Source organism: Procambarus clarkii, chromosome 22 (assembly GCF_040958095.1).
Source record: "Procambarus clarkii isolate CNS0578487 chromosome 22, FALCON_Pclarkii_2.0, whole genome shotgun sequence".
Lineage (NCBI taxonomy): Eukaryota > Metazoa > Arthropoda > Malacostraca > Decapoda > Cambaridae > Procambarus > Procambarus clarkii.
The window spans coordinates 36729366-36735147 of NC_091171.1; the positions used below are offsets into that span (position 1 = coordinate 36729366).

Genomic DNA, 5782 nt, shown 5'->3' on the forward strand with positions numbered 1-5782 from the left:
CCTAGGGGCCAGGGTTCGTGATGCACTTGGACGTGCGTGACCGGCCAGGTTCCCTGCGAGCGTCCTGGCGTCACCCTGGTGGCGACGCCTCCTGGCCGGGTTTTTTAGTTGTCTTTGTCCCTAGGGCCCGACCCTAGGGGCCCATGCCAAGGTCGGCATCACCCACGTGGCATGGAGCTCCAGGAGCGCTTGCCTCGGGCTGTGTTCGCTTCCTTCCTGTCCTTCTCCCTTTTCGCCCTCGGGCAGGAGACGCCCTTGTGGCGGCGGTGCCCCGGTGGGTAGGCCCAACACTTGCTTGTTATTGGCTGACTTGCGTCAGCCGGTGTCGTCCGGCATGTTCTTCTGATGTTTGTCTGGACGGTGATGCCCTGCTTGTTCGTCCCAGTTGTTTGTCCGTCCGGTGTTGCTCGTTTTGTCCGTATCTAGGCGTTTTGCCTGGCTGGGGTAGATCAGCCTGTTCGTTCCTAGACGTTAGTCTGGCTGGTGTAGCACAGCCTGTTTGTCCCTGTAGTTTGTCTGGCTGGTGTAACCCAGCCTGTTCGTCCTAGACGTTTGTCTGGCTGGTGTAGCCCAGCCTGTTCGACCTAGACGTTCGTCTGGCTGGTGTAGCCCAGCCTGTTCGTCCTAGACGTTTGTCTGGCTGGTGTAGCCCAGCCTGTTTGTCCTAGAAGTTTGTCTGGCTGGTGTAGCCCAGCCTGTTTGTCCTAGAAGTTTGTCTGGCTGGTGTTGCCCAGCGTATTCGTCCCTAGACGTTTGTCTGGCTGGTGTAGCCCAGCTTGTTCGTACTAGACGTCTGTCTGGCTGGTGTAGCCCAGCCTGTTCGTCCCTAGACGTTTGGCCGCTTGGTGTAGCCCAGCTTGTTCGTCCCAGTTGTTGTCTGGCCGGAGTAGGCCAGCTTGTTCGCCCCAGACGTTTGTCTGGCTGGTGTAGCCCAGCTCGTTTGCCCAGACGTTTGTCTGGCTGGTGTAGCCCAGCTCGTTCGCCCAGACGTTTGTCTGGCTGGTGTAGCCCAGCTCGATTCGCCCCAGACGTTTGTCTGGCTGGTGTAGCCCAGCTCGATTCGCCCCAGACGTTTGTCTGGCTGGTGTAGCCCAGCTCGTTCGTCCCAGACGTTTGTCTGGCTGGTGTAGCCCAGCTCGTTCGCCCCAGACGTTTGTCTGGCTGGTGTAGCCCAGCTCGTCGCCCAGACGTTTGTCTGGCTGGTGTAGCCCAGCTCGTTCGCCCAGACGTTTGTCTGGCTCGTGTAGCCCAGCTCGTTCGTCCCAGACGTTTGTCTGGCTGGTGTAGCCCAGCTCGTTCGCCCCAGACGTTTGTCTGGCGGGTGTAGCCCAGTTCGTTCATCCCAGACGTTTGTCTGGCTGGTTTAGCCTGCTTGTTCGTCCCAGTCGTTCGTCTGGCTGTTGAAGCCAGTCTGTTCGTCCCAGTTGTTTGCCTGGCTGGTGTAACCCAGCTTGTTCTTCCCAGTCGTTTGTCTGGCTGTTGAAGCCCAGCGTGTTCGTCCCAGTTGTTTGTCCGGTCGGTGTAGCTCAGCTTGTTTGTCCCAGTCGTTTGCCTGGCTGGTGTAGCCCAGCTTGTTCGTCTCAGCTGTTTGTCTGGCTGGCGCAGCCCTGCTTGCTCGTCACAGACGTTTTGTCTGGCCGGTGGAGCCCGGCTTGTTCGTACACGGATGTTCAGTCTCATCCGGTGATGGTGTAGCCCGATCTGTTCGTACCCAGTCGTCTGGGATGGCCGGTGTATCCCGGCTTGTTCGTACCCAGTCGTTTGGGCTGGCCGGTGTATCCCGGTTTGTTCGTCCCCAGGTGTTTGCTGGCCCCGGTGTCCCACGTTATGTTCGCCCCAGCCGTTTGGCCTGGTCGGGGTAGACCGGCCCGTTTGTACCTTTACGTCTCGTCCACTCGGTAGCCGCCTGTTGTTCCTGCACGTACACGTTCCCTCCTGTTTCCCTGTCCTGTCCTCCAGCGCAGGCGCATGCCGTCGGGCGGTCTGTCCGCTTGGGTGGGCTATGTTATGTTATTATCTTTTATTTAAGTTTCTAAATTAATTATTGCATTGTTCAGCTTAGTTATGCCTTGTATTTACTTACTATTCCTCTAGCAGCGTTAATGCAGTGTCCATTGCTGTGGGATACTCAACTAATTTTGTTTCACTTTTGAGAATATTATTGCTAGGCTAGCCATTCTCCCTTGATTAATACTGTTTTAATAACCATTCCATCCCTTGAACATTACAGTTTTACGCTATCCAAACCATACCATGCACATTACTGCTTAACCTACCATCCTATCCCTTGATTAATCCCGCTTTAAGCTACCAAATCTTCCCATGATTACCACTGTTTCTTTTATTTGTTCAGCTTATATGCAAGTACATTATATTACGGTCTTATTCTATTATTAGAATATATTATTCCCCTCCCGTTCTCACTGTTCTGTTCTACTCCTCCAGGGTAGGCGCATGCCGTAGAGCGGTCTGTCGGTTTGGGTGAGCTACGCCATGTTATCATTTATTTAAGTTCCCTAAATTATTTTATTACTTTGTTCAGCTTTCAGTTATGCCTTGTATTTACTTACTATTCCTGTTGCAGCGTTAAGGCAGTGTCCATTACCGTGGGATATGCAAATAATTTTGTTTTCACTTTTGAGACTATTATTGGTTTACTCTAGACCATCTATTCCATGAATAAGTACTGTTTAATTAACCAATCTATCCCATGAACTTTACAATTTTAATCTATCCAAACTATACCATGCATATATTACTGTTCAACCTAACCATCCTATACCTTGTATAGTCCTGCTTTAATCTACCCAAATTATCCATGATTATCACTGTTTACTCTTTTATTTGTTCAGCTTAAATACAAGTATATTATATCTTTTATTTGTTCAGCTTAAATACAAGTATATTATAATACGGTCTTAAGCTATTTACTTGTTCAGTTTCAGTTTGTCTTGTATTTACTCCGCTATTTATTCTCTGTTTCTAGCACTGCTTACGCCTCATGCCTTTCTTACTGTTTTGGCCTCGCTATGTTATTTATATTATTTAAGTTTCTAAGATTAATTTGTTACATAGTCCAGCTCCAGTTATGCCCGGTATTTACTTAATAACACTGTTGCAGTGTTAAAGCAGTGTACATTTCTAGTGGGATACTCAAATAATTTTGTTTTTACTTTTGAGATTATTATTGTTTGAATTCTTCTATACTATACCACGATTAATACTGTCTTAATATAAACAAACTATACAATGAGTAATACGGTCTTATTATAACCAAACTATACCATGAATATTACTGTTCAATCTATACATGAATATTACTCTCTTAATCTATTTTAACTGCTCAGAGTTTATTACATTGGTTTTATTACGATAGCATTGGCTATGTCCGGTATTCTCAATCACTATGGACACTTAACTTTACCTTGCTTTTGTCTACTTGTGTATGTGACGGTTGCCGGTGCGGCAGCTGGGCCTCCCTGCCTGTTTTCCCCCGTTAGACCTGTCGATGCTTACTTTTTCATTTTCCGCAGTGGCGAGAAGCCGGATCACGCAGCAACTGCAACACGGAAGAGGGCTCGGGCGACGTCGCGTGAGGACAACAGCGCAGTGGGGTGAGGACGCAGCCGGCCTTCGCTTCGCCTCCCCCCCTCGGGGGCCTCCTCGGGCGGCTCTGATGTGCACGGCGACCACACTTCCCAGAGGCCACTGCCGGCAAAGCGGCGGGTGGCACAGCGTCGCAGCCTCCACCTTTTTCGGCCGACGATTGGACGACGCTGCAGGCGCCCATCGCGCAGGCTCGGGGGCCCTCTCATGTCACAAGCCTTCAGGGCATGGGAACCACCGAGGCAGACCCTGCCGCGGCTGCTACAGCCGCCCCTGCCCCCCACCTTCACCGACCGTCGCCCACGGGCCAAGGCCAGGGGGCATAAGTCGAGGCGATGTGCGAGCTCCTCCAGTTTGTCCTCCTTCCTTCCTAGTTTTGTAGCGTAGTTGCTCTGCCTCCCTGAGGTTTCCCTCGCGGCCAGCGGGCACTCGCCCTTCGGGGGGGGGGGGTCCGGCCTGCTGGCCTGCGGGGTGGGGGTGCAGCGCCCGTCCCCAAGTGTTCCGCTGTCCGCAGCTACTACTTTGACTTTACAGACATTCTACTAGTAAGCCCTACCTTGTCAGGTAATTCCTTCCTTGGCGGCTCGGCCTCTGGCCTGGGGTTATTTTCTTCTCCAAATACATATCAGGCTTCCCCAGTCACTATGTTTTCTGCCGCCTGATTATTCTCCAGCTAGGGTTTCCCTTATGTTATGTTGTTCACTTTGGTGTCCTGTTATACTTAGTATTAGATTTGTTACATTCGCCTCACTGCTAATTCTAGACATTAGGACATTAGGTTTCTGCAGAGTTTGTTACTAGGCTATAAGATTACGTTTTACTACGGGTGTACAATTTAAGATGTTTCGTGTACTTCGCGTTAGCCACGGCTATGTTATACATTTGTTAAGTCCTATTTAAAAGCCTGTTTTACTTCTGCAGAATTATTTATCATGTCAATAAAATTACGCCCCCAAGGCTTGGTGTCTTCCTTCCCCTGATCAGAAAATGGCCCACTGCCTTTTGACGAAAGGCGGTGGAGTTTCTGACGGGGGAAGGAAGAGACAATTGCGCATCGCGTCCCGCAGGCGTGGTGCGGCCAGCCTGGGTGGCATAAAAGGCGCGGGAAGTCAGGTCCCGCTCTCACTCCCTCTCCCGACCAGGTCCAAGATTCACGAAGCGCCCACCCTCCTCCCCCTTTCTGCTGGCAGCCAGTTCTCACGGTTCTGACTACGTCAGTCGTTGTTCCTCACGTTTTCCTCCCGTTTCACTGGGGATGGGTGGGGGGGTGCAGCGCCCGTCCCCAAGTGTTCCGCTGTCCGCAGCTACTACTTTGACTTTACAGACATTCTACTAGTAAGCCCTACCTTGTCAGGTAATTCCTTCCTTGGCGGCTCGGCCTCTGGCCTGGGGTTATTTTCTTCTCCAAATACATATCAGGCTTCCCCAGTCACTATGTTTTCTGCCGCCTGATTATTCTCCAGCTAGGGTTTCCCTTATGTTATGTTGTTCACTTTGGTGTCCTGTTATACTTAGTATTAGATTTGTTACATTCGCCTCACTGCTAATTCTAGACATTAGGACATTAGGTTTCTGCAGAGTTTGTTACTAGGCTATAAGATTACGTTTTACTGCGGGTGTACAATTTAAGATGTTTCGTGTACTTCGCGTTAGCCACGGCTATGTTATACATTTGTTAAGTCCTATTTAAAAGCCTGTTTTACTTCTGCAGAATTATTTATCATGTCAATAAAATTACGCCCCCAAGGCTTGGTGTCTTCCTTCCCCTGATCAGAAAACAGTATATAAGTCGACTGCCTTTGTGTTTTAAAAATTCAGTGGCAAGGTATATGCCTGCAAGTTCGGTTTGAGTTGTACTTGCCCAATCATTGACGCGCTTCATTCATGTATGTACGAGAGAAGATTGTTCAAATATATTACATGCACATCCGGTACATCGTCCACCTTCTTCTACAGAACCGTCGGTATAGCACTGATACACATCGTTACCCATACTCTGAGTACTTTCAGTGATGCTTCACAGTGTTAACTGTTTTAATAATGTAGAGTGTACATTATCTTTCTTGGGTGCATTTACAAAATCAACTGCTAGATCCAAGTTATCCCATGGAGTAATTGGTTGATTAATCGTTAATTGAGTTGGGTACATATTTAATATTTTGATGGAGTTGGCTAC

The 5782-nt window shown here is 49.3% G+C and overlaps 1 long non-coding RNA gene across 1 annotated transcript; it reads left to right on the forward strand.

Annotated features, from left to right (window-relative positions):
- Positions 1–288: 288 nt before the first annotated feature.
- On the forward strand, positions 289–5353 carry LOC138367362 (uncharacterized). Its single transcript, XR_011229329.1, has 2 exons — positions 289–1331; positions 1411–5353. It is a non-coding gene; the product is annotated as an uncharacterized lncRNA (long non-coding RNA).
- The last annotated feature ends 429 nt before the right edge of the window (positions 5354–5782 follow it).